Below are 18,571 nucleotides of genomic sequence, written 5' to 3' on the forward strand. Positions count from 1 at the left end.
AGAACCCAACTATAAGGTACGCTTATTTTAACTGGAGCTGCCACAATCCCATCCTTCCCTCGCCTCTTTTCTCTCCTCATGTCCCAAGTCCATCCTTGACCCAGGACTGGATAAAATGTCTGGTTCAAGGAGCTTTTAGTTGAATGCAATTTTCTTTTCCATGTGTTTTCAGCCACATCAACCCGCATCTGCAGCTCAACATTCAGGCATGGCATTTGGGGGTTAGAGCTAAGGAGGCAGCAGAACCATACAAGAGGAGGAACACCAGAGTGGTGTCAACATCTATCAACTTAAGCTGCTGCAGGCCTACATCTTGAGATGTCTGGGGCTGCTTTGGTATGACATGGAAGAAAAGCTCTTACCACATAGCTGGAAGCCAAACCAAGCATGGCTTTACAGGTAGAAAAGCCCCCACTTCACATGGTAACCTAGAAAAACCTGGCAGGCTATGCAGATCATACAGAACAGATGCAGTCTGCTTCTGAGGAAAAATAGCTTAAGATTATGGTGCACTGCTACAATCTGCACCAGGGGCAATTTCCAAGTGGCAGGTTGAATTAGCCTCAAGTGACATTCATTTCAGTGACGCTTCCCTAAGGCAATAAGGCAAGGTCCCACATTCAAAAGAAAAGAATCGAGTTTTCTCGCCAAAGGCGAATGATAAAGCGCGTGATTAAGAACCACTGTTACCAGAACTGAACATTCAGAAGCTCCCCCAAAAAATATTTAAAGGACTTCAAAAAATACATCTGGAAATAAAGAGCAGGAATTTTCCTTTACACCTCTACAGTTACACTACTAAGCATCTCTTTTGCTACTTTCCTGGAGCACAAACATCAGTTCCAGCCTGACTAGAAACCTAGCTTTCTAACCATCAGCATTTCTAGTCACTGCCCAAACAGTTGTGCAGGAGGTTGTGGGATGTGTATCTGGATTTCAGCCAAATATCTTGGACACTGCAGTCCAAATCTCTTCTTTTAGCTTGCGTGCTTTAGGGGTAACAAAAGCTGGAACATTTCAAACCCTATAAAAGAGATCCTTTAGCAGTAAGGAATCACACAACACCATTATCAACAATTTCTTCAGAAGAAGGAGTCACTAAGGAACAGCTCCACTAGGCAGTTAGCATCCACAGTTATTCATCATCTTTGGAAGATACAAGAACTTGGAGAACTAGAAGAACCAGTCTGAACACCTGACCTTCATCCATTTTCATCACCTCAGGATACAGCTTTCATCGGTGAAATGCTCTTGTGCACATATTCTTGCTGTGGCGTCACTGAATACTTTTCTCTATACAAATAACTCTTCATTAGAAAACACGCATACATATGTACCTACCCACGGGCACATATATACACACATATGAAACACTCTGGTAAATTCCTGTTATTAATATCTAATCATGACTGTATCATTGGCTGTCATAACAACCGTTTGATTGATTTTATTCTTTCCAGGTTACAACAGATGCCTACATCAGTTTTGGGGGTATTCAAAACAATAAGGAGAATCTAAGAAATTTAAATTCCATAAATATTTGAATACTTTCTAGTCAAGGGCTCGAATGGTTTAAAAGTGTTTTACCACAACACCAGCCTCAAATTTGATCTTCAATTTAACAATTCTTCCTGGAGCTAAAAAGTAGGTTACGCAAATTGTTCATCAGATTGTTCCCTCTTTTTCTTTTGTTGTTCCATACCCCATTGAAGCCGAGATACGAAAATGTAAGAGTTGGTATAAGCAGAAGAATCATTCAGTAGAAAGTAGCTATTTTTTGCACATAGTTAAGTTTTGGCATTTATGAAGTTCCACTTTTTGTACATAGCTGTCTCATTACATTTTGTATTAGATATTATGGGTGGTATTATCCAAAGGAACAAGGGTGTGATCCTCTTTCCACTCAAATCATGGTGAAGTAGTTCAAGCTGAATTCACCAGCAGCATATTCAGGCCAGTTTTGAGTGTGTTGGAAAATCCTCCCCCTTCCCATCCCACCCAGAAAGCGGGCAGAAACAAAATCCCACCACCCTGTGTCCAGGATGCAACATCTACAAGCTGCAGCTTGCACAGTTCCACCAAATTAAAGATGCTGAGAATCCCCTTTTAAATACAAACAATATTTCTGAAGCCAGTAAACTCTAACGTTCACTTTGATTTGATAAATTATATTAACTACAATTTGCCTCAGCAGCATTTTAAACCATGACAGCTAAAGCACGAGTAGGTCATTTTTACATACAGAAGTAAAATCTCTCCAGTTGTGTATACAGCCTGGATTATGTATGCAGGCCCACACTCCCCGAGATAACAAAATTACCCGGCTTGCACTCCAAGCCAGTCAGAAACCGTGTAGTTGCAGATAGCAAAGTCAAGCCCAAGCCAATCAGTCCTGCTAAGCAGCTGCTATCTCAGTTGATTATTAGTTCACTAGTACACTAGCCACGACCAAAGGCTTCAGATGGGCTTATAGTATGCCCAGAACAAAACTGTCTCTGCTTTCAAAATACCACAGAAATGCAACCATGAACGAACACTCTCAAAGGGTGGAGGTAGGAGAGAAATCCATTTTAAATTTTCTCAAAGCATTATTTTTTAACACTGAGGAGCAGCAAATCCTTACTCTTGAATCCTGTATAATAACAGAATCACGCTGTTTGTTGGCAGAATGCTACGTTTCATTTCAGCAGAAAAAAAAAGATTGTCTAATATTTTTTTCCTGATTTAGATGGGTTTTAGGTCAACCTTAGCTACATACAAATGAATGTTTTGTTCAAATTACAGGGTAATTTTAATTAGGACACCCTGTTAGACATCCTGTTGTTCTCCTTAATGGACTTTCTCAATTACGAGAAGAAACACCTCCCCACCAGCCCACAACTTAAAAGTTAAGGTAAAAATTATGCTGAATAAATACACAAAAATAAAAATTATTATTGTGCATTAGGTCTTTTTATTTCTCTTAATCTTTATTTGGCAACTTCTGTATCAAAAGGGCAGAGTTCAGAATTCCACACCCATTAAACACCTGTTTAAAAACCACTTGAAGCACTGGAACCAGCCAAATATGTCCCAATTAAGCAGAAACGTTGGCACTGCTGTCCTGAGTAAGGAACACCCATTGCCATTTGCTCTCATTAGGTTAAACGGGTTTCTTGGGACATAGCTGAATTCCTGATTATGTGCATTGCGAATGGATGGAGAACACCAGAACAATGAAATTTAATTCAGTGTAGCCCTCTGTCCAGTTGTCAAGCATGGAATTTTGGAAAAAGCGAAAACTGAAGCTCTGGGAAGTGGCTGACATAATGGCAAGAACTGGGCTGGGATTTCTTCTTGAAAATGCCCTGAGATTAAGAGCTGATCTGCTTTAGCTTAGCATCTCTTCCTCTGTGCTTTGTATTGGTTTGATTGCCTTACACAGTTTTATTTGTTAGTTATAAGCCAAATATGGTATCTTCTATATTAACTTTAGTTTTAACTTGATCACCGATTACTTGATTTTGTTTATGATTCCGGATGGAATGAAAAGCCCAGAAAATAGAAGCTTTTTTCACAGATCAGACACAGTACTGCAAGTTTTCCAAATATTTTTGTCAACTTATTTAAAGGCTCATCTAGAGAGACCAGCTGCATGGCAAACAGAAGAATCTTGTCTCTATCTTTCATTTAACCTCTTGGCCTCCGTCAAGGATGCCCTCATGCTTGCCAATAAGCAACAAGTCAAGCGGTCTTTTTCCAAACACCCAACAATATATTTCAGGGTGGTGCCACTAGAAAGCCACTAGACAGGATCAGAGCAGAGGGGTAGTGATTTAAAAGTATGTCTGAAATGGCTCTAATATCCATGCTCAATCCTCTATAATCCCACTTCATTATCAATTTATTAACTTCCTTTGTTGTCCTTTCTGTCACCCTCCTGTGCCAGTCACTAATATATCTTAGTTTGGAAAGTGCTGTACTCAATGTGTGCAAAAAGCTAGCATACTTCACATAAAACTGATCAGTTAACTGTATCCAAGTAAAAGATTTAAAGAGTCTTTAAACTGATAGCCTAAAATTAAATATATAAAAAGAAGGGTTCAGCACTATAAACACTACTTGATTCACAACTCCTATAGTTAGGATGTAGGCAGGCTGACAAAAACACCTATATATTTTTCACCTATGCTACACTGACTTCTTGAGAACACAAATCCTGGTGGCTTTCTACGATCTCTTATACTTAGTGTAGAACTCACAATCATTTAGCGCCTACATTTCTAAAGCAGGCTTTAGTACAAGGAAAAAAAAAGCATTCTAGGAATAAAAGATGTCAGCTAGCAGTCACTGCTGACCTAAAACTATATTTATTTTCAAGACAACCATAAGAGTGGCAGATGCTTTCTTGTTCTGGCTGGCTACAAATGGCACCAAGAAATCCTAAGATAGACACTTGCATACTTACTCTTTGCTTGTTCCCCACCACCACCAATAACAAGTATTTTTGCATACAAACAACACTTTCCGATTTGCTACTGCTGCTTATTTAAATATCGACGGGTGCCATAGCCACCGTGGTCTCAAGAACAGTTTGCCTTCCATATTCCTACTGATCTCAACATGAATCCTGGGTACCCAAAACATGTGAAAAATATTCCATATTTATTCGCCATTATTTAATTCACAGCAACTGTTGCTGCTCTATAGCGAGATCACTCTACAACAATATCCCTAAAAATTGAAAGCCACAGTCCTTAGCTATTTCTTAATTTAAGCCTTAGTAACTTCCCTCTTAGAATTGGTGGCTGACATTTTATTCAGCAGATGATATCTGTACGTGCAGCACTCCCAGACTACAAAGAGCTGCAAATGCTCTCATTACAAATGGGTGTTTTCATCTGTAGATGTTTTGTGAGACTACCAGAATGGAGTAAGAAAGCAGGAGCACGGGTGGAAAGAAAAACAAAACAAGCCTACAAACAAACAAAACACTACAAATCACAACAGGACAAGAGAAAAATCAAGTGGTGACATCACCCTTACTGGATTAGTAAAAACAATTCTGGCTTGATTGGAATTCCAGGGTTTGGTTTTTTTTAACTTTACATTTCCATTAGACAACTATAAAAAGGTTTAGCTGTATCGCTTTCACAGACACCCAGATAAACTGCCTTCTATTACTTGCACCTAAGTACACCTAGTGCAACTTAAAATGTAAAAATAGTGGTGTTCTGCACTGTAAAAACAAATAAAGGGAAGCATCTCCACACTGCTCTCCTTGAAAAAGCACAAACAATTCATTCTATGTATTTCAGCTGGCATTTCGCTCCCGCTGAATCAAAAGGGTATTTTGGACCCTGGAGAAGCTGCCTTCAACACCACCCTTCAAACGCCTGAGCTCAACAAAACGCAGAGAGCTGAGGACTGGCACGTTGGCTGAAACGATGCAATATTCCACAGGAGAAGAGACTGCCTACATCACAAATATCTACAGTCAAATCACATAACCTTTTTATATCCAATATAAATAAGAGATATAGGTTAATAGGAGAGAAACAAACACCCTCAGAATCACCTGGAACGCTTTGTGGAGCTGTCTTTTAATTGCCTACAGCAATTTTAAAAGCTTTTGCAGGAAGCAACTAAGTGCCTGTAACAGAAGCTGAGGACAAGGCCCTCTTGGCCCTAGGAATATGTGATAACACCTGACAAATGAGGGGAAAGAGAGAGGAGGTTAAACAAAAGGGAAAGAAAGAAGGCACCAGAATAGGCTGATCCAGGAATTCCTGAAATACAGAAGCCTACCTAAATATTTAAAGTCAAAAGAATAAAAATAAAATACATCATAATTACTCTTGTGTCAAGAAACGCACTCTTCCTCACTACCAGGATCCCACAGTGGAGCATCTTTGTCTTGAATGATGCCAAAAAATGCGGTCCATGAAGCAGAATTAAAGTCTCAAGAAAAAAGAGCAAGAAGTGAAGTGTGGGGCTAAAGTTGAAGATAAGAATGGCTAGAATTAAGAATCCTTGCCTCTGAGGCTGGGATGGGAAAAAAAAGGAAGACACAAAGTAAGGGGAAGTCAGTGGAGGGATATTATTGTTTCGATATGCCATCTTGTAATATGCCATTGAAATCCACACCACTGCGTGCTGTTACTGTACTTAGCCAAGTGCACCACCGTGTTTAATTTGAACTTTGATTTCAATAAATCACACGAGACAGGGAGGCAACCAAGTGACTCACAGTCCCTTCTGAACTTTCGCCCCATTAAACCTTAAGACTGTAGTAGGAACAGCAACCAAAACGTAAGTGCACTACACAGAGGAAAGGTATCGAATGGAACATCCCAGCACTGCTTGATCATTTGTTAGACATGAACAGTAACTCAGCCTAACTGCTGGCATGGCAGTTAGAGCAATAGAGAAATTCGGTGCATGCATCAGATACAGAAAACCATTGGCTGCCCAATTTTCTAAGGAGAGCACAGACGCTCTGCACACCTGAGCACGATTAAGTCTTACTGCTTATGAAGAAGAGAGTCAGTGTTGGCAGTGCACTGGTTTGAAAGGGAGGGAGGCAGTTGGAGGAGAAGCATAAACCTGTTTCTGCTCACTACCAACTTTATTGCAGTCACCAGTAATGAGGTGGCTAGGCCAGAAGGGGAAAGGGATATAGGATCTGGAGTGCTTTATCAGCTCCAAGACCAAGTGCTGGTTTTGGCACTGTTTTCACTCTAGTGAGTTACAAACAAAAAAACCCACAACCAACCAAGCAGGTGCTTGCAATCTGAGAGACCACATGCCAGCTACAGCTGCTTCAAACCGATTCAATTACATCTGCCTGAATAGTCCCAGGACATCAACTCCACCGAAGGGAACCACAGGTCCAACGGAGACCCAGGACTTTGGGATTGTAACGCTCCATTAAATTAAGGTGGAAATCCCCCAGCTGAAACCAGGGGAGAATACTCAGACAGGGTCTGAAGCACGTGAGCACACTCAGCCTAGGACAAGATGGAAGATGGGAGACAGGATATGCATGACACTGGTATGCACAGTAAAAGCCCTTTGGAAATAATGCCTCAAAAATTTCCTGAAGCAGCCTGACAGCACTGCCTTGTTTCCCAAAACACTGGGTGCAGTACATTTGCTTGAACATGCTCTTGGGATTGGGACTTCACTCCAAACCTTGTTTGTACAAAAAGGGGCCAAGCAGCTGGGAAATTCTGGAGAGTAGCGTGTCCTCATTAGCTCCCATCTGCCATCAGAACTCAGCTCATGGCAAGTTTGGCTAAGTCCTGGTGTTCTCAGGTCCAAATCTGGGTCAGTTTTAATTACACTATACAGAATTCAGTGTGCAGTTTTTAAATCCTTATTATACAGCGCAGAAGAACGGGCAGCTCTCCAACTAATCAATTTTTTAAAAGTATATATATAAAATTTTTAAACCAGGCTAGACAGACAGTGGGTGGAAGGGAAGGGAAAAAAAAAGTCTAAGTGAGTACAGGGGTTAGTTAAGAGAACTGTTAGCAAAAGTGGGTCAGCAGCAAGTTCTGATTTAAAACTTCAAAGGAAGGGGGAAAAAGAAAAAAAGAAAACCCTCATCATTTTTCAAGGCAGCGAAACTGATGTGCGAGATGTACACAATTCGTACTTCTTTTAGCATCAGCGTGGTTACACACAACAATGCTGCATCCACACTGCTCTGAAGGGAAAGACAGATCATCTTGTGACTACAGGAACACAGCACGCGTTAGCTGACCTATTCCCGTACCTTTTCACAGGGTTACTTCCAGGTTAGGGAAAAACCCTTTTCCCTACAAACAAAAATGAAGATTGCAGCCTTTACCTCATAGGTACAGAAAAGGTGTGGTGGTTGGAAGCACAGTTCAATAGGGTTCTTGAAGGTGATAGTGAACTGCAGGATGTTAGACTAAACCCTTACCCAATTAACACTTCTTGGACTACTGTAACTGCTATTTATTTCCTCTTCTTCTATGCCATCAAATAGCCATCAGCCAGGTCAGGACTTGAAAAGAGTTTTGCTTGCCAGGTTGCTGGCAAACCAACTGATAGGAGGCACAGAGAACGGCATGTTTTTCACTGAACAGACTCCTGGGATAGGATAGCACGCCAAATCTTATCTATGTAAATTGGGCTAAAATCTACTCTCAAAGTCAACAACCAGAATCTGCCCTGTTTAGAATCTTTGTCAGATGCAAGGGAGCAAGTCTTCACTGACAGTTACAGACATAAAGGTAGCTTAGAAATGGAGAAGGATGATCAAGGAGCAGAGTAAACAGTGATGAAACGATAGATGCTTGTTAGAAAAGCATAATATTCTGCCACCCCCTACGCAAAACCTATACCTTCAAAGATTTCCAAGTTCGCTTTAAACACTTCCATGAAAAATTCCCATTAAAATAGATTCCCCCTTCATGCACCTTGTTAGTATTATCATAGCTTTCATTTTAGAGCTACAGCATAGCAGAAACACGACACAATCCTGCACTCTGCCTTGTAAGTGCTTCTTCAGTTGGTGGCTAATCCACACATCTGTAGCTGGTAGGTGAACCTGGTACATCCTGATACATCAGAAAATACACTGCTACTTCAGGATCAACAAAACCTGCAAGGCTGAATAACCAGACAACTCTCTTTCTCTGAATGGAAGCTTTTGCATTAACGTAAATCCCCTCCCTCACACACCACCTCTAACATATGAAAATCCATAAATGAAGTATATGTAACACAACAATCCAAGCCAAAATCAAAGAAAAAAAACTTACCACAACAGCACCACAATCCTAGATACCACCAACGTCTCCATTTTAGTTCTTAAATGTGGGAGGCCTTTTTGTCCACAGCACCTGAGTGGTCCCACGCTCTAACTGTTCCCACCTGGACCCACTTGTATTAACCAAGACAATCAGCACCCCCCTCTGGGACACCTGTGAATTTAGCTGAGCTGATACCAGAAGGAATTTGGATTAAAAAGAAGCAAGCTGAAGCCACAAGTAGGGTGGGTGATTACTGAAGCAGAAAACTACCCCATGTGAACCCATTTTCTAAGGGTCTGGTTTCTTAGCAGAACTTTTCACGATGAAGTTTCTTTGCAGGTCAGTAACAGAACACAAATGTGCAGGAGAACAAGCACACAGCAACTGCTGGCAAATTCAGCCCAGATTTTATCATTGTATTATTCTTGTAACAGAAATTTCAGCACGCAGAAGTGTCTTTGGGTTATGCTCTCCCTCAAAGCATTGTTGGTGCTTTGATGCCCTATCTGAAGACAAAACCAGCAGTCACTAGCCAGAATAGACAACTTCTAACTTACACCAATGAAGCGTGGAGCAGCAATCCTATCTAGTGCTGCACATGCTTTGGAATACCGACAAGGAAATTCAATAGTGAAACGGGATGGCTACTTGGGAAGTCCAGAAGTGAGGACTGTGCAATTCAGAAGGAAAAGTTCAGCTTTTAGTTGATATTTTAGTTTTATATCATCTATCAGTTCAGCATTAAATAATTTTACATACGTCTTTCTTTGGCCTCTCTGCTTTTTCTCTTCCTCCATTTGACATGTGTTCTAACAAACCATTACAAAAGGTAAAGGTTAAAGATGGCTAGCACCGTATCCACTGCTAAGGTGGACTTTTCCTAGGCTTTAAGTAATCTTAAGAACTCCAAGTATGACAACAGATGTCACTTACTACTTTCTGCAATGGTGGAACTATAAAGTAAAAGGAACCTAGCCTCTGAAGTGTCTGTCCAGACACTGTCCAGACAAGTGGAAGCTGCAGTGTGGAAAACAAGCCCTGCTCCCCCCCCCCAAAAAATAGAGGCTCTGCCCATGCTCACATCCCCACAGATGCACTTCTTTTTCTTTCCTCTCCTCCCTCTAAAATGGTGTTTGAATGTGACATCACTAAAACTCTTCAGGTTCTTCAGCTGATAAAGCACCATCTCAGAGTTGAATGTTGTCACACTAACTTGTTCAAAGGTGCATCTGGTAGGCCTGAATTCTGACCAGCAAGCCTATTGGAATGGAGACAAGCTGGTATTGCTGAATGATCTATGCTGTTCTTGCGTAACAAGGCTCCCACAGAAGCGTATATTCCTTCTGCAACTCTATTCATGGTGAAATGGTGCAAGGTCGGGCATGGAATATGAACGCAGTTACACTCTATAGCAACAAAGCAAGTATGCCATTCTGAGACAGGGGATGTTTTATTTTGAAGACTGTCAGCACCTGGGGATGTTAAAAACGTAGGAGTAATTTACAGAATGAATTAAACCACAGTGGACCCATGTCAGAAATTAAAGAGAGATGTTTGTCAAACACATCTCTACTAAAAATTCATGAAACTGTATTCATCTTACTGTACCTGCATGTAGATACTCACATAATCTTCTTAGTGGGGTCTGTCCTTGCTACCACATGAGCTGAAATAGTTGAGACAACAGTATGATATATAACCAGAATGAATCTCTCCATTTTACTGTCTGTGGTTGTGAGAGTTGAACTCACACCCTTAACATCTGAATGCCATTTTTCTATTGGACTTTATTTGCAGCTGTGGCTGTTTTTTTGGTGCTATACATTCTACATTAAATGAATCAGTACATAAGAAAATGCAACACCTATTATCATGTGTTTCATAAACATCCAGCCCATGGCTTACGTGTGTGCTGTGCAGCACAGCTGTTATTACGAGCTAACAACATGTTCTAAACTATCAGAGTACGTCCTACCGATCTCATTTCTGTGAATTTTAAAAACAGTGGGGCAGGATTAAGAGGACTTTGACAAATTTCCGTGTTCCCTGTACCTGCAGAGGAGGAAGAGACTCCAGTGAGGAGATGGTGTTAAGAACAAAGCTAAACAAGGCCAACCAAAAAGATCACGAGTACTTTCCTGAAGAATAATACCCTAGGTATAGTTTTCTTAAATAAAAACTGAGATATTTTAAAGTGACCTCAACTTGCAAGTTCTGTCATGCAGTTTCCAGCCTGCATGACAAAACAGAGCAAAAAAGCACACAGACTTACATACATAGGTCAGTTTATTCCTTTCTCTTGTTTGATAGCCAAACTAATGTCAGATGATGAATTCAAAAGGCCCTCCATGGTGAGATAGAGTATAATCCCAGTTTAAGACTGAAAATGAAGTGACAATGGATAAACATAGGTCCATGAAAAGAAAGTTTACAATATACTGCCTTTATATAGTAATATGAGATACAAACACCAGTTATTCCCATTTTCTACATAAGGAAACAAAAGCTCTGGTCTAGACCACAAAGTGAATGAAGGGCCCCATGCTGAATATACAGAGTTATGTCATACTCTGGTTTCTATTCATTTTATCACATTTAACCTCAGTACCTGAGAACTTGTGCTGTCTTTTACTCAGCTTAAAAAAGTCAACAACAATAGATAAACATGGGAGCATGTATCTGGAGCAAGATTCAACTAAAAATCTACCTGATCCACATCACGTCCCATTGCAGACCATTCAGACAGGCCCAACAGCATGACACTAGCCAGGACAGGCAGTTACTGAATCTGTGAGCAGGGCAAAAGAGTAGTCTTGTTGCCCTCCATTAAATGTTTCCAATTGCTGGCAACCACTGGCTAGGGGTTTTCTGAGGAAGTGGTTATATTCACATCTTTGTGTTAAACAGCCCTTGATGGAATTTTCTTTCATGAGTATAGCAGGCAAATTTCCTTCTGCTTTTTCTTCATCTTGGGTTAATGACTTCTACTGTCAATATTTGTGTCATATGCCTAAAGAAGATTTTCTGGTGCTGCAGAATCTCTGACACAAATATAAGGAAAAGACGGGTGCAGAGATCACTCCTCCTGGACTAAACCAGTGTAAAGCAGAGTGTAAACAGATCTCAAGACAATGGCAGATCTGTTGCTGTCTCATGATGAAGATTTCAACAGATCATAACAATGCTGCAGCTTTGCAGTTTGTTTAAACAGACGTATAACATACTAACTCCCTTTTACAAAAGCAAAGAGATGCTTAATCTGCGCCAAGAGGCACAAACTGAGTAGATATGAAGGTGAAACGGTCTGATTTGTCTGTCAGACTTGCAGTGGGACTGCATCTGCTGCTTGGATGCTGCCTAAATAGGCCAAGATCAAGGTTGCAAAGACTGATTTCATTCTGATCCCTCAAAGTAAACAAGACCCAGAAATCAAAGCTCATAATAAAATTTAAAATTATCCCATGAAGTCATCTTATATTTGCACACTGCAGTGCACATATCGTGTGTGCATGTACACGTACACACACATTCACACGCAAATCCATGTTATCCTCTGCATTTGTACGTTGCATCATTGCAAATACACTCTGAAAGAACATATCGTTGCTAGAGGAAAACAGCACTCTTTGGTACAGAGAACCTACGCTACTGTTCCCCTTTCCTAACCAGAAAACACTGATTCACATCTATTTGCCTCACCTCCCTGCCCCTGTACCAACAAGGAACTCACCTTACATCTCTATAATGCTTTCCATAGCCAAGTCTCCAACCCCAGGCAACCCAGCCTCGACTGCAGGCAGCAGAGAGCTCAGCTCAGCGCTTACCATGCTCAGTACATGTCATGTAAAACAAGCAACCTGCTAAGGAGCTGCTATGTGCTCTCTCCAAGTCACAGCTGCCAGCAACAATTGAGCAAGTGCAGCCTAGCTTTCAGGATTCCTGCCTGTTGCCCAGGAACCACACAAAGCACTGGAGATTTTAAAGAGGTGCAAACAGTGCTTTTCTCCCATGCCTTGTCCACCAGCACGTCAGGCTGCACAGCTTCTGCAACGGCAACGCCAGAAGAAACAGAGAGCAGGAAATGAACTTTCCAAACGCAATCAGAGTTCCGACCGATAAGGCGACACTGTGATGACATGAGAAAAACAGCTTGCACGTAGCACTATAAGCAGATGCAGGGAGGCTTGGTCAGGCTTGCTTTTGTGGAAGCACTTCTTTGCAGAAAGATGCAACTGTACTATAATTCTGTGTTACACATTTTGTCTAAAACTGTCAGTATTTCTCACCTGCAAAATATTTCGTTGAGGTAAGAGATGCTGTTTCTGAACACACGATGATTCAGAACACGTAATGAGCACCAAAAATAAATCAAAGGGGTGCATTTTAAAGCTTACATGATAGCTTTATGGGCATTTTTAATGCTCAAAAGTGTCTAATAAGTGTCTTAACAAGCATAATATAAATCATACAATTATCTGATTTCATGTATGAACAAAAATTATGTATGTACCATCTGTTTACAGCCCATTGCTTAATGTTATAATCTTTTATATACACAGCTCAGTGCATAGGTGGTACTGAAGGTAGACAGAAAAAGTATACCCTGAACTGAAGAACTGTAAGACAATTTTTAACAGGCTCATTAGAAAAGACTGCACTAACTACAGAGTTGTTTGTTTTGTCAATATTGCCTACACTGTGTTAAGGTCATCAGTGCAAGCTTGTTATTAGCCATGTTCCCATGTTGGTAATCAGGCAAATTCCTGTTAATTTCAGGCAGAATCTTGCCTGATTTGGAAGGGAGCAGGAACTGGTTAAGGCCGTTAACCAGATGGCATGAAGATCTGGCACTCTGATGTTATGAACAACTACCAGTCTGGTGTCTACCTGCTACTTAAAAGCCTGCTCACAAGAGCAGGCACAGGTCAAGCCTCAGCAAGGCACTTAGTCTGTTTGGTCAGAAATACTACAATGCTGACACATGTGCTAAGGGCTTCTGTCAGAAATGAAACTGCTCAGATAGGTTTTACCTTCCTTTCTGGATTCAGCTTTCCATTTGGATGAGAGGCTGAAAAGGGTAAAGGGTTCTCTTGTATAGACGCCAACAAAAACAAAGGTAAACTTAGAATTTTCATTAACTGTAAATTACAAGAGCAAACAGAAATAAGGATTGATGTGAGCAACAGGGAATGCTAAAGCTTCACCAAATGTAATGTGTAATGCCTCAACCCAAACATATTTTGGGATGACTGCCAAGAAGATGGGTATAAATGTGGGAGGCTTAGTAGAGTACAGTTTGAGCTAAAATGTGTAAAGTTTTCACTTGTGCTAAGGAAACATTCGTAGCTAGGTAAAAACAAGGCCTTATGAAAAATCCAATTTTGCATCTAATCTAAATTTCCCTGGGCAAAGCAACTGCTCTCTTCCTAAAATGATCCTTGAGAGAGCTGGTGGTAGCATGTAATTATTTAGGATAGTATTGCCACAGGTTAGGCATTAGCGGAATATTCTGAAGTCTAGAGCTGCCTCATCTAGCATTAAGTGGTTTGATGTTCTCATCTAAACCTGAATTGGAATTAGTCATTATAATGCTTTTGTCATTTGATGGTCCAATGACACCTGTACAAATACAAGGCAGAAATGTCATCTCTTTCTAACAAGCTTTCATGTGCTCCCTTACCTTGCAATTTGATCAGTTAGATCTATTGACCCAGAATCTCCTAGTGGTGAAGGATGCAGCATCCCAAACCACTGGAGCTTCTCCAGCGAAGAACAGTGTCCTGCATGCTGTCCGGGCTGCAGTGAAAAGGGCATTAAGTAACCCAAATCATCATGCTTCACTGCTAAAAAACCCCCAGCAGAAAAAGGCCAACATGGTTGAGTTTTGGTTATCTGCTGTCATAGCTCTGCCTCAACACTCAGAAAGAGTATGAGGCGCTCAACTAGAAGACTAATGTTCATGAACTAGGACTTAAAATTTACTTCTCATCAGAAAAGCAATGGACAATTTTGTTAAAGGCAAGAGGCTGGAGAGTAAAAGGCCATAAATTCTACAGAAATGTTTAACACAGGCTCATTTCTCAGGTTTTTTTTTAAGCTACTTTCTTCTTGAGTTGATAGACCAGCAAAAAATGTCAACAGCAATAAAGCTTCTTACCTATTTTTCTGCACAGACTTCAAAAAGCATACACGGTAATGAAGCTCCAAGAAGCCATTTTACTGGCTACCACTTCAGCTTTATTCGTGTGGCTGGTTCCAAGATCTTGACACAGTTAACATACGTTACTTCATGTTTCTCTATGTTAAGTGCAGGGTACATCCTTCCCTCTCTGTACCTGAGATGATACAGGATCTGCAGCTGACAGATACGGGCAAGCTTTTGATTCCCCTTAATGCACCTGCAGGTCTACAGATGAGAAAATATGAAGTGCCTATTGACAACACAGTACAGGAATCACACTGACAATACCCAATGCATCCCATTACTTGGCAAACAAACATGACCCTCTGGTAAAGAGATGGTGGCAACAGAAACTTATCCGATCTAAAAGAGAATTAAAATCTCAAAAGACACTGCCTATTCATTCCATTGTTCAATAAGTAGATCTATTCATCAGGGAGGACCAAAGGTGACAAGTAACCCTAGCAATATATACACATAATGCTACTTGTCACCAGAAGTAGTAATACAACATCCACTGGTAGGAGAGACTGTGACTTTTCTTCTGCTGGAGAATGTCACCCTTAAGGCTAACACTGGCATGAGAATGGGGAGAACGTTTAGGAAGAACCCTAAGGTAAATGCAGCTCAGATTTGTCTCCACAGTTGCCAGTGACTAAGTGGCAGGCAAAAACATTTCTTAGGCTGTCCAATAACAGAAATACACACTGTGCAATGGAGTTTAAAGACAACACGGATTAAAAAAAAAACTCTTTTAAAACTCTGGGTAAGGATCCTAGACATTGTGGAACAGGCCAAGACACACTGATTTGGTGACAGTCTTAGGTTGAAGTTACCTCCTCTGTCAATTGAATCTTTCCTTCAAACTACTTCAAGTGTGTGTCCCCCAGCAAAGCTTACAGGAGTCTCAAAGAACGTACCCTTTTCTGCAGTGGCTCCTGTAAGATAAGAAACTGATTTAACCACACTCTCCACTGGTGCCAGCTAGACCACAAAGTGTACCAGCAACACTCTGCTGTAAGGTAAAAGCTTATAATTTTAAAAGAATATCAATTATACATCCTGTCCTAGAAGGGCTACAACCTGACTTCAGATTTCTTTAAACTGTCTTCTTGCACTCCTAAATAATACCAGAATAAGAAACAGTAGATTACTTTCTCTGAGATATTTAAAAACTCTGGGATATTCTAAGCAGATACAAGCTAATATTATTATCCTGAATAGCACTACAAGCTGCCCTCCATGCACAGCACCATGCAGGCTGTCATTTTTGTAGTTAGGATGCATTTTGCAGCAAGACTTAACTGTTCTTTCAAGTGCACTGTACTGCTAGTTGTTGTCACAATTATTTATAACTAGGGACATCCATCTCCTACTAACCTTCTGTTCTGGTCCAATACACAGGAAACAGTATTTGGAGCGCTGAAGTACATTTATAAGAATTTCAACTCAGTATTTCTTAGCCAGATTCTGCCCTCTGCTTTTGACTGTGATCTCAGGCAAGTCAAAGATGTTATTCAGTCCTCCTCTCTATTGCGTGGTATGCGTGTGTAAAAACTTCAAACTTCATGGAAGGTCAGGATAGCAAATGAAGATGTTCAGCTAAAGAAGGGCCTTTTCAAGAGACATGTAAAGATGACACCACTAGTTGGGGTTCTTCTTTAAACTGTATCATGAAGGTACTGTAGCATTCTTTAAAGCAGAGAAGCAGTGGAACACTCAATGCCATGAAATAATCAATCCCTAGCTTAGCAGTGAATTATCCTACAACCCAGAGAAAGTTACTTAACTGCTCTGTTTCAGTTTCCCCATCTGTCAAATGGGGATAATGATGCTTTGTAAAACCACTCTAAGGTTCTTTAAAAAATATATTATCATTTGGAAACTTGTAAAGTGCACTGGAATATCTAAAAACCCCACCAAGAATACAGGAATAAGTATTGCTTTAAACATTTGTTGCAACACTTTAATACAAGTCATACCTTTCTCATAAGTACTTTACAATATTCTCAAGTGTCTTTTTGTACTGTTTAAGTGAATCAACAACAATTAGCATACCTCTAGCAACCGGATTTGAAGGTTGCTACATGCTTTCAGTTTAAACTTGCAACTGTTGGTTGAAACACAAAGCTTTTCACGGACTTCAGTAAGATACGGAATCAGGTAGATTCAGTAAGATATATTTGTCCTAAAAGAGTGAGGTAGCACTGTGTTCTTTTCAATAATTAGGTAAGTGAAAGAAAAAGAGACTAACATTGTGTCCTGCCTCTCTGACATTCTGTTCAGCACTTACATAACACAGATGCCACAGAAGACTCACTCTTACTTTGAAGTGCAGGAAAACATATCATGGTAAGAGACAGAGTGTCATTCAAAGCATCCTTTGAAACTTCTGTAAAACTGCAGCTGACCTTTGTACCTGGAGATGGTTTCATGATTAGTTTATTTTTTTATACTTTTAGAGCACAGAAGAGCAAATTCATTACATGTTTAAAACTCAACATTCTTTGCACGCTTTAGATATTCAAATACTTCTACTTCTGAAAGTTTATCCTGCTTAAATATGTACTCAGAGAGTGTAATCAAAAAGTGGCTGGACATACATATTGTACATCAAATTCCAAATCATTAATCAGTAAGTTACATCCTTAAAGGCAAGTATTTTAGTGCAGAATAGAGCTGTCTCCTCAACTTTGTATTACAAGAATGGATCACATAGTTTCTAAAATACTCAATGTTACAGATGGGACCAAGCATGGAAACTTCCAGGCCCAGAAGATTATTTCCTTCAGACACTATTAACAATCAAGAACAAGATATCAGAACTGGAAATGGCTTGCAAGTTAGAGACAGCAATTATTACAAACCAAATGCTACAATAGTTATATTAATGTAGAAGAAAACAGTTGTGAAGAATCTGCAGCTGTTTCATATTTCATAAGTATTTCATTCACTAACTTCATAACACAGAGAAAAGAATTTCTATCCATCAAGTTATTCAATCACATTTCAAGCAGATAAAAATTTACAAGCATTAAGTTAGCTACAGTCACCTTATCTCCAAATAAAGAAATAAGTAGACATTTGAATACAAAGACAGCAACTTGGATTTTCTTATTGTCATAAAGATTAATATGGTACTTCAGTGCAAACAGGGCATCCAGATAAAAGTTACAACAGCAACGTGTGAAATTCCTCCCCATTTTTAGGTATGATTACACCAGATAATGATTACACCACAATGTAAGTAAAAGGGAAAAAACAAGGGCATCAAAGTAAACTTACATTAAAATACATACATATGTGTGGCCCTGAACCTGTGGTAGATCTGTGAGGAGGAATCACCAACTAGAAGAAGGGGAGTGAGGTGGGATCCTCTTGGATATTTAAAAGCACAGAATGTAGAAGAGAGTAGTGCAAGAGCAGGAATATGCCCGCACGGGTTGTGTTAGAGCTTCAAATGTCTTCAGCTGAAGTGACTAATGTGAATGCGCACAGAGACAACCACTTCAAGCAGAACTTTTTACTGATTAAGTCAGTACCATAAATCTCAATATGTTCCCTGCCATATTGGCAGCCTGTCCCTTTTTTCCTTTCAACTGTGGGCCAGATCCTCAGCTGGTGT

At 40.2% G+C, this 18,571-nt stretch overlaps 1 protein-coding gene across 13 annotated transcripts in view; it reads right to left on the bottom strand.

The window, feature by feature from the left end:
• The window catches only part of ZBTB20 (zinc finger and BTB domain containing 20), a 452,154-nt gene that overhangs the window by 358,745 nt on the left and 74,838 nt on the right, over positions 1 to 18,571 (bottom strand). Inside the window, exon 1 of one of the 13 annotated variants that reach the window (XM_057404360.1) lies at positions 8,775 to 8,817. The exons of the other annotated variants lie outside the window; for them this stretch is intronic. The gene's annotated coding sequence lies outside the window, so the exon portion shown is untranslated. Of the gene's footprint in view, positions 1 to 8,774; positions 8,818 to 18,571 lie in introns of those variants that run through there. 13 annotated transcript variants of the gene reach the window in all.

The sequence above is a fragment of the Pezoporus wallicus genome, unplaced genomic scaffold (assembly GCF_028554395.1).
Source record: "Pezoporus wallicus isolate ANWC-B61680 ecotype Strahan unplaced genomic scaffold, APGP_CSIRO_Pwel_v1 contig_5922, whole genome shotgun sequence".
NCBI classification, from domain to species: domain Eukaryota; kingdom Metazoa; phylum Chordata; class Aves; order Psittaciformes; family Psittacidae; genus Pezoporus; species Pezoporus wallicus.